At 39.5% G+C, this 15,706-nt stretch overlaps 1 protein-coding gene across 3 annotated transcripts in view; it reads right to left on the bottom strand.

The window, feature by feature from the left end:
- Positions 1-15,706, bottom strand: part of plekha7b (pleckstrin homology domain containing, family A member 7b) — a 49,967-nt gene that overhangs the window by 31,938 nt on the left and 2,323 nt on the right. For 2 of the 3 annotated variants that reach the window (XM_061277255.1, XM_061277256.1), the window contains exon 1: positions 9,496-9,615. The exons of the other annotated variant lie outside the window; for it this stretch is intronic. The gene's annotated coding sequence lies outside the window, so the exon portion shown is untranslated. Of the gene's footprint in view, positions 1-9,495; positions 9,616-15,706 lie in introns of those variants that run through there. 3 annotated transcript variants of the gene reach the window in all.

Below are 15,706 nucleotides of genomic sequence, written 5' to 3'. Positions count from 1 at the left end.
TTTATCAAGGAAATTGACCTATGATCTATGCTAATAAGGAATTCCAAACTAATCTCTAGGTATGGAAGTGGAGGGAGCAGGTGGTATCAACACAAGCTTTCCGTAAACATAGAATGGCATGAGTTGTAATTGTCTAGGGTTAGGGGACTTTGTGGCTTATACAATCACTATTTAGTCATTTTAGGGGGATTTGCCCAATGAACATACATCTTATTGCTTATTTCATACTTATACCGTTGCCTGTGGTTTTCTCACACTTCTTTGCCAATGCATAATCATAACAGCAAGAAATGTGTACAAAAATATTTATTTTCCATCATCATCACTTTGAACCATTGTGATAAACTGAGTAACAGCCAACAAGAAATATTTACCCAGTCCAAATGGAGAACTTTCAAAGTGCATGGATATGTCATGTTCACAGTAATAGGACAGATCAATTGCAATTAGCCCAAATACATGGGTAAAAATTAATCAATAAAGCAAGAGTATTTTAGGCATGAATTCACCATTAGAGTTAATATTTAGATCTAACTTCATGTATTCTCAGTTGAGTGTTGACATTCACCTTTGTGCAGACATTATGAAGGAACATATGTTATTTGTCGAGAAACAGGGGGCAAGACAATGAACGTATTACGTTGGTCTTTTCTTGTGGAATCTTAGTGCCAGGAAAATTTGGAAGTGGTTAAGTTTAATTTCGGCAAAACTAGTCCTTCGCTGCCATCTTGGTGCCAATGAACTATGTTGATGTTTGTTGAGGAGTTTCATTTCGACAAATTTAGTTCTTTCTTGTTGCATCTGGGTGTCAATCGTGGGTTCTTGCTCTTGGTGGCACAGTGAGTGACACATTCTATTTGTGCACCAAAGGACAGTGTGGCTCAATATGTTGTTAGTGTTGCAATGAGTCAAACCAAATATCAATGTTGTAGCCAACAGTAGTTACTTAACGCAGTTAAGCTGATTACTTGCTTTTCATTGTCACAAATAGCAAACCGATAGTAAACTAAATAAGAGAAATCAAGGCAGTGCGAAAAACACAAAAAACACCAACGTTCTCGTCAATAAGCCCACCCAGTATGGGCGTGTAGGAGTGTGCGAGAGAAATACCCAGCAGCGTTATGCAGCAGCATCCATTCAAGCAAGCTGAAAGAAATAGGCCTTAAAAATAGTGAACGCTGTCTCTCAGACAGCTATTAAGCAGATAAGCATTCTGCAGCGTGATTTGCACATGTTGCCCGACCTCCATCAGTTTCACAGCAGCCACACATTTAAGCCTTTCTAATCATTCTTACTGGTTGACTCCACTGCAAATCAAATCCTGACCTGCCTTGCCCCGTAATTGTCACTCACTACTATCATTATCACCATTTCCAGCTCTTCTGGGAGTATATGCTGCAGCCATTTACAACTATTACAGAAGACAGTCATCTAATATATACAATCTAAGACAGCATCAATACCACATGAAATGATAATGTAACAATCTTGGTGGCGGTAGAAGACGCTCGAGGGAATTTGCAGCAAAGCAAAGCTGCAGTGAAAGGCAGAAAGGCCAAAACATGAGCCAAGACAAAAACAGTCGGTCAGAGTGTTTGGCACGATTTGAAAGCATGGTCCTGGCTAACGCCTCATTAACATTCAAGGCACACCCACCCTTGTGAGGCATCACATTTTATTGTCATCCCGGTGCTGCGCTCAAAAACACAGGCAATCAGAAACGCAAGCAAGGCAGCCGACTAACTGCTTAGGCTTTATAAAGAGTTGTAAAGTTGCCAGATCCTCCTCATATGCACAGCAAATTATGAATATTACGATGCATACACTCAGGGTGATTTTCATTCAGAATTTTTTATTCATAAAAGACATTTTAATTACATTTACACACACTGTTGGAGACAGACTTTGTGGTTTACTCAAACAACCACTATGTGCAGTGAAGTGCAGCCTGAGTACCAGAGCATTGTAATAAATAGACAACAGTGAGCGTGGGATGACTTGAAGAGGGTCGCTGGATGTAAGAGTCCACATCACAGGAAGAAAGCAGAATATAAAGGTAGGGGGCTTGATTTAACACAATTTTGAAGCCTAATTTTATACACTTGTTGGGTTTTTTTAACAATCATATTTTGCAGGATTATTAACAACACTCAACTCTTTAGTGTGCATGTGTATGTGGGTGTATATATTAAACTCCATAAAGGTCAGGGATCGTCTCAGATGACGAGCATATGAACATAACGGGCTCTTGGCCTTGGGAAATCCCGGGTTAATTAACAGTAACGGGATGACCTTTCACCTCCATGCTCCGAGCTCAACCATGTAAAGTATTCAGTTGTGATATACTGGAGGTCCAAATGTAATTTCAATTAGTGACACTTGAGAACGGAGGGTAAAGCACATTGACATTAATACTGTACAAAAATAAACGGGCAAATTGGACAAGAAAGTTTAATACATTTAAATTATGATTTTATTTTCTCGCATGGAAGCAAGTACCACTGGTACCACAGTTTGAGAATCTCTGATCTCCATCATTGATGTTGCTCAACTTTCCATAGTTGTACTTGAATAGAGAATAAAGTGGATTGGGTAACACCTTTGCAATATGCTTAATTTGCCTCAATTGTTTCAAGACATGATTGAAATCCATTCAACACAAACGGTTATTTGCAACCAAATGACGATCCATTAAGCCATTGCTGCGTTCAGCTTTTATTCTATTTTAATAATGCAATTAAACTAATTTAAGTTAAAAGTTAACAATATTAAAGACATCAATTAAATGCACCCAGCGGCCAATTTAAATCAAACACGTTCCTGACAAATTACCCGTTTCTTTCTTTGCTGCACATTTTTAATGTCTTAGTGAGACATCTGTATATTGACAATATTAGATTGGTCCATCTCATTGAAAAAAATGAAGTGGCAAATTGGATCTGACAGCAGGCTATTTGATGAGAGATGAATAATAAAGAGCAATGACCTGATTTTTCAGGTACTTTTCCGCATCAGCATAATGAGACATTAATGGACAAAATACTGTTGACGGAACAAAGTCCCACTCTGCAATTAAAGATGACTTTGCTTGTGTTTACATACTGCAATTAGTCAAAATCAGAATTGTTTTATTACCACACTGTTTCATTTTGTTTATTGCTCTGATCTGGAGCATCTGTTGTGACAAAATAGTCCAAGCGCACTGCAAAGCCCGAAACAGCTAATCGCTTAGGCGTGTAATGTAGGACAGAAGGGGAAGCGAAGTGCTCGGAAAAGAGGGAAAGCTCAAAATCTTCAGCAGGAAATAGGCAGCAGGCTCAAACACAATAAGCTCAATGCCACAAAAGAAAGAGACACAAGACAGAGTGTTATGTGACGTAGCTATACATGAGAGTACCGTAATTTTCGGACTATAAATCGCGTTTTCTTTTCATAGTTTGGGTGGGGGGGCGACTTATACTCAGGAGCGACTTATATACATATATGTTTTTTTGCACTTTTTTGGGCATTTTATGGCTGGTGCGACTTATACTCCGGTGCGACTTATAGTCCGAAAATTACGGTATTATACACAAATCAAATCCAGGCGTCCTGTCATAAGACTCATTTTTATGAGTTCCCATTCCACTTACTATCAAATATTAATAATACTTTAGGATGACAGTGAAGCCATTATAAGAAAATTGTCAATTTTACAACACTTAATATCCACCAAACAAACCAATGGGGAACGTGCAGAGAGAGACAGTGGAAAGAATGTTGGATTAGATCCTCAGCAAACACACCCGAGCGGTATTTCATTTGAATTTGACCGACTCACCCTTGAGTCCCTTCAGGAGAGCTGCTCCACCCATGTGGAGGAGGCTTAACGAGCAAACAATTGCTGCACTGTCAGCAGAATTTAAACCAAAACTATGAAGCTTGACAAATAATAGTGAAACAGAGCGTTCCATCAAGTTTAATGATATGGTGAACTTGTCTCATACTTAATTGTGATTAAGTAAGAACGTTTAAACAAGGAATGAAAGAAAGAAAATCAGTTTAACGGAATTTCGCCAATACAGTATATACGGGAGCTATACTGTGTTATGCAATAATGATTAATAATATTCATAATCATCATTGTTGGGTGGAAACCCGCTTTGTCCAAATTTGGTCGATGTCACAAATTTGTAGCATGTCACTTTTAAAATTCCACCTAAAATTAAAGAATGTTTTGCTTTTTTAATGATTTATAGCACAACAAACATGTTTTTTTTTTTCATTTTTGATGATGTTTTAGAGCAGCGAGATTTCCGTCCAACGCGCCCGTACCTGTGGCTAAAAAGCGAAGCATGGAGAGTCTTTGGCAACAGAGACTCTCCATGCTTTGCTTTCGCATGATTACAGTCAATAAAGGAGAAACTAGTTACAATCTTTCCTTTTGTGTCTCGTTTCCTCTCTTAATATTATTTTAACTTAACTACAGTGGCTCAAGCAATCATGCATCTTCCATACAGTTTGGGCTGCATATGTGAGGCTTCAAGTTGTTTCCTGAAAAATAACAGCGGTGGTCAGTTTTTCTGTTGGAGCTAGGAGTTGGTGTATGCGCAATGCTCAATCGCCAGGTATGCAGGTGTGAACCACAGAGTATAATTTTGCAATAATGTTCCAGGTCAATCACATTATAAACTGTAAACTTCCATTGGTTTTGTCCTTGAGAGATAATAATGAAAACAATTATATAAAAAACATTGTTTAAAAAATTCCCACAAATCAGAGGTACCAATACATAAGTGTCCCTAAACGGATATTATTCGTCCTCAACCTTTGAGATCCACTCCAAATTGTACACCACGGTGGATTATATTTTGTGTTTGTACATCAGTCATCATAAATGCAGAATAATCCATCTAATTATGCACGTGCTAAAAGAAACAAACTTGGCCTACCTGCTGGTTGCCAGTGTCACTTTCATGCAAAGGTCTGTCATGTGCCGTCTTGTTTTCTGCACTCTTGTCTGCAACATGACCCTGTCTGATTTGACCAAACCCTTATTCGACAAACAGGCTCCAGTCGGCTGGCACACACAAACTCCATATGTCTTTGGTCAGATTATCTTTTTGATCTCTGATCCCCATAATCCCTCAACATCCGAAACAAATCACACAGAAAAAAAAAAAACCTCTGGGTTCCATATGACCTTGTGTTTTTTCATTTTAACACATCATTAGACCCCCTCTGAGCTTGGATATTAGACTAATTAAACTCAATTAGCTCGTTGCATAGCACTTTTGCTTATTACCAGAGATACAACACAATCTACTGTATATATAGTTCAATTCACTATCAAACACCTAAAATGTTCATATAATCCCATCAGGTTTTTAAAACACAACAAAAACTATTGAAAGACAGATGACAATGGAAATCTTATCAAATTAAGATAAACAAATGCAGCATGCAGAACCAAAAATTATGCAGTTTGATTACACAATTAATACTTCAGGTGATCATATTGTTGTCTCTTTGGATGCAAATAATCCATAAAATATACTTCATGCATCCCTGTGTGACTCGCCTGTGGTGCAATCCTGAACCTCTATCGGGCAGTATTATAGTAGATATACAGACATACAATAGGGAGATGATCACAAATACTTAGAAAAACTGCAGTATTGTCGAAAAACATGGATCGGTCACTCATAAATCCACTGTACAGAAGACATTGAACAGTACATCCATGAACTGTAGTTGGAATCTAAATCTGCATCAAATTTTGGGATATTAACAAGATACATTTGGCTGTAGGTCGCCCACATTGTTGCTTTATTTCGGTCGCAGACGCCGGCAGGCTACTGCACAATCAATTTAAACAGATTATTAAATACATTAGGGGAGGTGTGTCTTACTTGGCTGAGAGCGCATAACTGAATTGACTGGTTATTTTTAGATCTCTGTATATTGTGGAAGACTGTCGAGGCTCATTAAGTCAGTAAAGTGGTAGAAGGTCTTATAGTCGGACAACTCTAAAACAGTCTTGCTAGCAGAAGTGAGATTTTAGCTGAACAGTCCCCTTTACTAGAATTTGCTTGACAAGGGTGATTTGCGCTTATCGGAAATTCAGGAATTTAAAAGGTCATAGTTTTAATAAGCAGTGAAGAGACTATTCATTTTTAAATACCGCAACCTTCTGCTCAGCATCGCCATTATGTCTTTTCTTCAAAGGCGTCTCCCAGGAAATGTCCTCCCTATTTCTGGGTGTAATGTCCCATGAGGCAATTTTAGGTGTGGCATTTTTCAAGTCCGCACACTCACGGCTGCAGTTAACAAAGCCATGACCTGTGGCAGTTAAGCATACAAATGAGGCACAGTGACCGCTGGCCACAAGATCCCAACAGTATTGACGATAGAGCAGCTTTAACTCAGTCACGAGGCATAAATCACATCACACAAAAATGGACCCGATACCTATTAAAGAATTACCTGCTGCTCTTGGGTGACATTTTACACTGACCACTGGCTGCTGCAAGATGGCTTATAAATGGGTAGAGAAACCTCAATGCCCGGCTGACATTGTGATCCATCATAAATGTCCATTGATCTATAGAAGAGATTCCATATTCACTAGAACCCAACTGAAAGTTAACGTAATTCAGTTTTTTTCAGCCAAACTACGCCTCCTATCTCAAAGAACTCCTAAGTCGGGTCACTCATATCTCAAGGCACCATTGTGTACTCTAGTTTCATTTTGACTTCCCTTAGTCATCAAAACAGAACGTGAACTTGCAATTCAAGTCACATGCAATCCTTAAAGCGAACCAAAAGACAAAGTTGGATGCAAGGACCACCTGAACAACATTTTTGCTGGACTGACTCAGGAGTATACCGTCATGATGACAAGCTGATTTGTCATCCTGAGGCAGTATGTCACGTTTACTTCAAATCGTGACAACTGATTTGAATGTAACAAAATTAAACAAGGCACTTACATTTACAAAGAGAACTTTTCTTCCAATAGATTTCATTTTAGGCCGACAAACTCATTAGTAGTTCCTTCTTCACAGAATAGAACAAATAATCGTTGGCGGTTAATTTTACAGATCTATAGATGGACATTTGTGTGCCATCCCTTGAGTGTTTCCAATAGATCACGGGATTGTATATCTGTCTGCGGCTTGCGGTTTAATAGCAGCTGTACTAAGAACGGACGTAAACATTCAATTTTGCTTTCTCCCTCGAGTGCTTTGGACTGCAGCACACTCTACCTGCAGAGATGCCACTGTGTATCCACCAATATACGTACAAGAGCCTCCTTAGATCCCTTGAGAAGATAGTTCTTCTTACATGGCAAAACGGTCAGTGACCCGTGTTTACGAGGCACCGCAGCAAAGACCTCTTTGCTGTCCACTCGCCCACACAATCAAATGATGCATCAGCTCGCATGCACGCTAAATTCCATCCCATGCTCTCACACTAACATTTAACGGCGTGCAGTCCAAAGCACTTTAGCCGGAAATCTATTGCCATAAATTAAGCGTGAGGTGAGGGCGTGAGATACACACCTGGAAGCCGCGCGATAAACCGGCCGCCTCTTGTAAGCGACTTGAGAGGACCGTCCTGGTTGGCCGGACATGTTAGTGCCAGGTCTGTGATTTGCTGCGCTCTCCTCAACGGTGGCTGCGCGCCTTCTCGCTCGGCTCACTTCGCCGCTCCTGCCGCTACAGCTGCTGACGTCCTCTGCTGAGCACGCTGGCATTGATTCATTCAAAACATCCTCCTTCCCACTGCTCCCGTGTGAGCCTGCTAAGGTGCAGCTATAATTACACGCAATCACTGAATTGTTCCGTCTCCGGGGTATTACTCTTGTGATGGGCATTAAGACCAGTCAACCTCATTGAGGGATCTTTTAAGAGGCCCCCAAAGAATAAGAAGTAAAGCACAGGTACTTCCTCTCTACTGCCTCACATTCCATCCCATATTCTACCCCCCCGCATCTTCTCATCACAACTGTGTCTCCTCAACACAACGCTTCCCCGAGCAGGACGCCCTCTCTGCTCCATTCTCTCTGCAGTCATCCAGAAACAATGTGCATTGGCCAAGAGAAGAGGATGTAGAGGTCGCGAGAGCAAAGGATACAGTCACGCTTCTGGCAGATGAAGTGAATTCAGATTAAAGCACAGGGAAATTCTAAAGTCAAACGCCCCTGAGGTCAGACAATTTAGCATTTAACCACAATCTGTTGTGCAAATATGCCTCAAAGGTACAGCCTTCATGTTTTGCTTTTTCCCCCCAAAAAGTAGGCGACAAAGAAGAACGTAAACGTCGTCTCATACTTAAGGAAGTCAAACCCAGAAAATGATTTACAATATGTTGTTTGTGACTACACTTTATGTTGCACTTGAAATGAGTCTATTTCTTGCTAAAGAAATCGCTCCTTTAATTTTGGAAGAAAGTCTGTACCAAGTTCGATTTTTAACAGATAATACAAGCACTTTTCGCATCAAATCACTGTCCTAAATTGAATAATATCATAACAATACGACGAGAAGATGATGTCGCAATGGAGGGAAATCACTTGACCAATGATTCAAATGATTAGAATGTTTGAGATAAATCCTAGTTGTCAAAATGTTTATAATGGCAAGAGTCTGAGTTTCCCTTTCCAGACAACTGAGAGTTCAAGCAGGACTTTGAATGGACTGTGTTCCAAATTTGCTCAGTTTTGTTTTGTTTTTCATGCATTCCAGCTATCCAAACATTACCATTTTGTAACAGTGCAAGATAATGAAAAGTACATATGTTTCCAAGCCATTGCCTCGAAGGAGTGGCCGCAATGTTTATAAAGTGCTTCGCAGAATGTAAACAGTACAAACCATATGAGCAAATTAAATATTGCCTAGCAAAATGTGTCGTAATGCATGATGTTTAATAATTTTCCAACAGGCTGCCACACAAAACATCATACTATATGTTTCAAAATGTTCCGGATATATTGTTTTAAAAATTCAACAAGATTAAAATGATGTTCAGTACAGATTAATTCTTGGATACTTCTTTTGATCCAAAATCTTCTCGCAAAAAGGGGGGCTTTGCAAATATTGTATTTGTAACAAGACAACCAATATAAAACTTAGAACAACTATGACTGAAACTTGACTCTTTTTTTTTATACAGGTCTTTGCTAAAGTCCAACATTCAACAGTGGCCATAATAATGGCTGCATTCCATTCAGGTGAGTCAGCTCCAGCTCTGTAGCATTGTGTTCAATTTGGACAATAGTAACGTAGCTATCTGCACAGTCGCAACTTCTCCAACATGGCATGAGTGAAAGGGAATAAAGTAATAAAATAACTCTTGCCATACTTTCAAGGTAAATTCCTAACTGATAGACCACAACACACAGTAAAAATCAGTTCCAACCATTTTTCTCTGACAGAAAACAAAGTGCATAAAGTTAAGAGCTGCAAACTTCAAGTGTGTATGAGACTTTTAAACAGAAAAATTGCAACTCACCCTTAAACAATCAAAATGAGAAAAACGCAATCCGACTCAAGTTCTTATCATGTCCAGACAAAATGTAGTGTGGGTTGCTCTTGTCTTGTTTTAGTGTGAAGCTCGGTGAAGAGTAATGCCTGATGGGAATATCCTTTGTAGCTGCCGTTGCAGCTCTTGTTCTCTCTCTCTCTCTCTTTGGCCACTCTCGATCTCCACGAGTAAAACTGCCTGCACTTTCATTGTACAGCCCTCTTAAACCTCTCCAGGGTTGAATAAAACGATAACAGTGTCCACTTTCTGTGTTTAAAGATAAAAGGAAGAGGAAGCCCCCATCGGGAGTCGTCATTCTTACTGGTCACCGAAGATGAGCAGCTCTCACCTTTGTATAAAGTGCTGACCTTGGTCTCTGTCTGCAACCAAAACGTTGCGTCTGCGCCCGATCTCCCCTTATCAGATGACACCGGTGGGCCGGGGAGACCGGGATGTAGGACAGACTACAGCCGAGTGGCAAATTGGGCCCGACTTGCCACAAAAGTCAATAATCCACAGACAGACGTATAGATAAGAGCAATAAGGCGTGGATGAGGGAGGGTGCGCTCCATCCATCAAATGGACCACCGCGTCAATGTTCATATTTTACAGTGACAGCCACTTTCAGAGGGTTCTATTTTAAAAATAGCAGAGGTCCCAAGGACCAAAACACGTGATAAGTAAAACTCTCGCAGCCTCAATAGCAATATCTAGTGGCTGGATGCAGAAAAGTAACTTGCTTCTTTATTGGTCTCATTTGCGCTGACAGATCCCATCTGCCTCTAATCTACATCATCACGTATTCACACCAGTGCTGCGGTGCCTTACAAATAGGGAATGTTGTATCAGATTGGAAGCTGATCAATAGTTAAAAAAAAAACATTGATTATCTGTTAAGAAATGAGCTTGGCACTTGCAGCCCTTAACAACATTGCATATGGATTCATTTGTAAGAATATAAAAGTTGAGTTCAACAAATGATGCATAAATTGCACAAACCCAAAGACCAGACCTCATCGGTCATATTACCTGTTCATTCATTTTTTGTATTCAATATTCCGTCCGTTCCGCAACAATATTGAGCGAGTCAAGTAATCGTGACAAACAGTTTTCGCAACTCGCACATCAATGAACAGGATCGTAGTGAAATGCAATTTGGAGGGAAAAAAACTTTCTAGCATTTACAAATATTCCTGACAGAGAGCATACATTTCTTTTACTCTATCATGCGGAATATAAAAATGAAGCTGGACAAAATAACTGCACTAAATAACAGATCTAATGATAACCAGTCTATATACACTTTGCATCTTTTGGAAACCTCACCTAAAAAAATGTGGGTTGTTTTGCCTTTGAGACATTATCTCAGTGATACGTACCTACACATATTATTATTCCAAGCTAGGTCTCCAAACTCAATAATAACCTATTAAAAAAACATACTTGATGAATACATAAATTGGTGTCAGTAAACTATTCAATTCCAATTGAAGTATATAAACCCCCACAGCAGTGAATGAGTTAAGCAACAATCAATTCCACATGGACGACCAATTTTTTGACAAAAGATTCGACGCATTATTCCTACTTTTCGTAAGCAATTAATTGAAGTCACATGCTGAACCGAATCTTTTCTATTAATCCAATACCAAAACCGTCACACTTGCCACTAAATCACAGCTAGTCTCAAAGATATCACCTAACAAATGCACCTTTGTGGCTGCTAACTAATCACTGCTGTTCTCACGTGTGAGGTGAGACAAGAACAGTGCACCTTCTCTCTCTGCAGTGGCTCCAGTCACACTGGGCTCTGACAGAATGCGGCAACTTTCATCTGAATTAAATCAGAGGGTGGGTGCATGCATGCACACACACACACGCGCACACACACACACACACACACAGTCAAGAGGCAGAACTTCCTTTTTGCTTGGCTACAGTTGTGAGTGCAAGCCTGTCGTTAAAAATGGTTTGAGGTGGATAGATGTATAAATGGAAAATAAATCAGAGTAAACGTGAAAGAGGATGATTTACATCACCATCAGGCAATTTAGTGGTCACGAAGGCAATTAACATTAGCATGTGCATAGTTTCTAACCTTATATGATTAATACAGTAATTCATGCGTCAAGAAATGTTCCCTCTAAACCGCGCACTGCTCTCTCAGAGCCAGCATAGCAAATGTATACAGTGCCCTAATAAAATTAAAACCTGAACTGTATTGGAATTTTGCATTTTCATCTTCGGCGTATAGTCATTTGGATGACCATGATGAATGCAGTCATTTACCAGCCATAACTTTGAATATTAATGTTTAGCATCATCTAAAGATTTGTGGAAATTATCAGCAAATGAAGCAGCTCAACATTTAAAGCGATTAATATAGTAATCATAATATGCAACCGTTTGACCTTGTCAACCATTTGTCACATATTGCAATAAAAAGCATCACTCTTGTCTTCAATTCATATACGTATTTTGTATAATAAAGTAGCAGTCATTTAAGCTATCATTTATTAAAACATATGAGTAAATTCCTATTTACTTGCAGATTTCTGAAAAAGTCAATTTGGGCCAAATCACAACATAAAAGTGCATAAAATCCTTATTTTAGGATTTTATCTGTGCTACAAATCCTTCTTCACTATTTGTTTTGGTAACATACCTCAGTTGTGTAACTTAAAATGATCTCAGGTTTTGGACGGGTGTGATACAGTCAATGTGTGCATGTCTGATGTTGATCATCATGGTTCAAGGAATGCTCCGAGAATAAAATTAGAGGGAATATTAGCATCAAGGCCAGGGAAACTGTAGTGTGTTTAGCCAAACAAATTTTGTCGCAGTGTCTGTGCATTGCAAAGACAGATGTTGGAAGCACGCAAACAACAAATTTCTCGACCTTTAAATGGGTTTAACCTTCAGAACTCAGGGTACCGCGATGGGAATTTGGCAAGTGGTGCATCAACGAGCGAGTTTCAAACGAGGACGCAGCGGCTTAATGGTCCTGTCAGAAATAGTTGGCCTCATCATTCATTTTGTTCTTGGCTTTTTTCTTCAATTGTAACTTAGTCATCCTAAGAAAGACAAAGGTCATTTGGTGCATTTATGTACAACTAGCTTTCCTAAGATGGGTGATTGGAATAGATAGAATGCTGTGTTTGCAACAGGAGGGACCTTCATTAAATGGGGATTAAGATTGGTGCCTACAGGGATGCTCGAGAGAGAAAATAAAATATTGATAGAGCAATCGCATTTGATGAGGTCGAGGCGGAAGCAATTGGTAGCTTTTCTCGTGGTTAACAAACGCTTCCTTCTGCACTGCCACACACCAGTACTGCTGTATTATATTCAATCAAAAAAAAGAAATCACATAATCGGTGCCTGACTGCTTCAGCGTCAACCGATGTAGGTCTACTTGGACCTTCTGTTGATTATTTTTGCTTCGGTTACGCCTCTCCATTGCAGACGTTCCGTTCTGGACCATCTTTGCAATAACAATAACACAATATCCCGTTTAACTAGTGTATAGGGCATTTATTTAGCATTCACAGAACTTGATTTTTAATGAATCTACATTATCAATAGGCCTGAAATGGTAATAATTTATACTTGTTCAGAAATTGGACAGAAGTTTGCTGGAGATAATGCCATATGACAGGCTTTAATCGTACGGCGACTCATTGCCTTCAAGGTGTGATTTTCCAATGTCACCTCAGTCGGCCGTCCACATAATAATGACGATGATGTATGCTACCGCTGCTTCATTCACACGCTGACGACAAATTGAACAACTGAGGGGTGACTCCCTTCCTCAAGGATACTTCCTTGGGGCTGCAGAGAGAAAAAAACACCCTTGTAATCAAATTCTAGTCAGGCATCACACTACCGTATTCCATTATGGGCCAAATAATGAATTATGTTTTTATTTTCAAACTGAGCTACCTCAATATATGCTTTGTCCGACTTATCTTCCATTTGATCACATGTGAAAGACAATCGAACAGAGCAGCCGATTTTAGAAGCACTGTAATTGACTGATGGAGGCTGAGCGTAAGAAGTGGCACAAATAGCATTGAGGGGAAACCGCATAAATATACTGCAGCTGTGCCAAACTTGTGGGATCATATTTAGAAAGACCTGAGTCAGCAAATGCTGCCAAAGGTGCAATATTAATGTATTAAGTAAAGGCTATGTCAATCCTTATGTTGTCCTTAGTATATGCAATTGTCTTGCAACCAAAGTCCACTGAGATAGGCTCACCCATTATCCTAATGAGGACAAGCGCAATAGAAAATGTGTTATTATTAAATTTGTTATAATTTGTTTGATGGATGGATGGATGTCTAACTGTGTGTGGAGTGTTCTTTCTTTTGGTATTTTCCTAGAATAGAATAGCACAAGCCGTTGTGCGCCGTTGTGGGAGGTACCACAGCCAACAACCAACCAATCAAAGTGTCTCCCCTCATTCTCTTTAAATTCAACGCGGAGAGAGCTACATGGCATGGAGATCGACGCCAGAAAAGTACATTTAAAAGGAACTGCAAGATCTCCGATCACGCAATTCATGTGTGACAAATGTTGAGTATTTTTTAAACGTTTACTGTTTGTCATTATTAACCTAGTGCAAAGTAGTAATAAAATGTACCGTTCCCTTTTGAACTTTAATTGGCTAAGTGCAGCAGTTTAAAACATACAACACTCTTAATGAAGTGACACAGATGTCTAATTAGCTAAGATCCACATGGGACGAATGAAGAAACTTGGCATCATTCACTTCTACAATTAATCAAGGTAACTATCGGAGCTAAACTCTAAAAACACTTTATTCTCTTGCCACGAGTGGTCACGTCAACAGAAATTGTCTCGCAAAAGAGTTAGGAGTTAAGGTCAAACTCAGTTTACACTCACCAATTCCCAAAGGAGCGATTCATAAGTGTCCTATAAGAATAAGGACGACGACTCAGTCCAATCAACAGCAAAGGTTTTAATGTGATCTTTGATACAATCAAATTTGTATTTTGCTTGGTAGATGAGGCATATGCCAACACTATGTTTAGACTCATACTACGACCTTTCCATACAATATGTCTGGATGATAATGTGAACATAGCTAACTTTGGTCCATCGTGCATTAGAGGCACTATTTTGTCAAATATTTGGGGTGTATCTGCTGCAACAAAAAACATTTTAATTTCCTTAGCTGTGCCCTTGACTTTGCAGTTATTTGCGTTCCTGCCGTATCCCCTAGACACAACCTTTGAATGGTGGCGAACAGAATGAGTGTGCTGGTCAACGGTGTGTTGAAGGAGTCATGGGCACCCGGGATTCTCTTTGTGTGGGCTCCCACTTTTGCTCATCATGCGTGGCGAACGGCAATGCATTGTCACGTGTGAAATGTACTAGTACATACACTTAATCAACACCTTGAAATATCCATCCATGCATTTTCTGTGCCGTGTTTCCCTATCCCAGAAATCGTCGGGCAGTAGGCTGGGGACAACCTGAACTAGTTGCTTCTTGAAATACTGGGGTAAAATTACATACAACTTTTAAATTGCTCTTTTGTGCATGTTTAGGAATACAACAAAGCCAGGGAAATGTTATTACAAAAGCAAAATGCCTCCCTAGATTTTAACAACGTCACAAGGATATTTTAAAAAAGCATATAAAGTTTTATTTGGTCTGTTATAGCCCAGTCTTTTTTCTTTTGCCTGTTATCTAACATTAATTTGAAAACTACTCCAAATAGAAGTATAGCGAGGTTTTTAAAGAGCTTTATGGCTGCTGGAAAACTGTTTCAATTTAAGAAGAAACACTGGTGTTCAAGGAATTCCAACTGTCTTCCGTGTTTCAGTAATGTAGTCATGAGTGTACAGCCAACTCGACTGAAGTTTTTGCCATGGCTACAGCTCACTATGACTACAGCTAAGCAGTCATTGGAGTCTGGCTATCGTCTCACCAAAAAGTGGACTCACCAGCTATGTTTGTGATACTATTATTCTATAAGCGGCTCGGAAGATGAATGGATGAATAAATGGACAATAAAGGAAGCACTATTCAGCCTTATCTAATATCCACACATTGCAATCAGAAATATAAAATTTGGAATCAGGCCGCACAGAAAAACTGGTAAACAGAAGAGAGGAGCGTGTGTATGGAGGTGGAAGGCAGAGAGCTACTTGACTCTTTGTTTGTTTGT

This window comes from Syngnathus typhle, linkage group LG4 (assembly GCF_033458585.1).
Source record: "Syngnathus typhle isolate RoL2023-S1 ecotype Sweden linkage group LG4, RoL_Styp_1.0, whole genome shotgun sequence".
Taxonomy (NCBI): domain Eukaryota; kingdom Metazoa; phylum Chordata; class Actinopteri; order Syngnathiformes; family Syngnathidae; genus Syngnathus; species Syngnathus typhle.
Note: the sequence above shows the minus strand (reverse complement) of the source record. Positions and strands in the feature narration are given on the sequence as shown.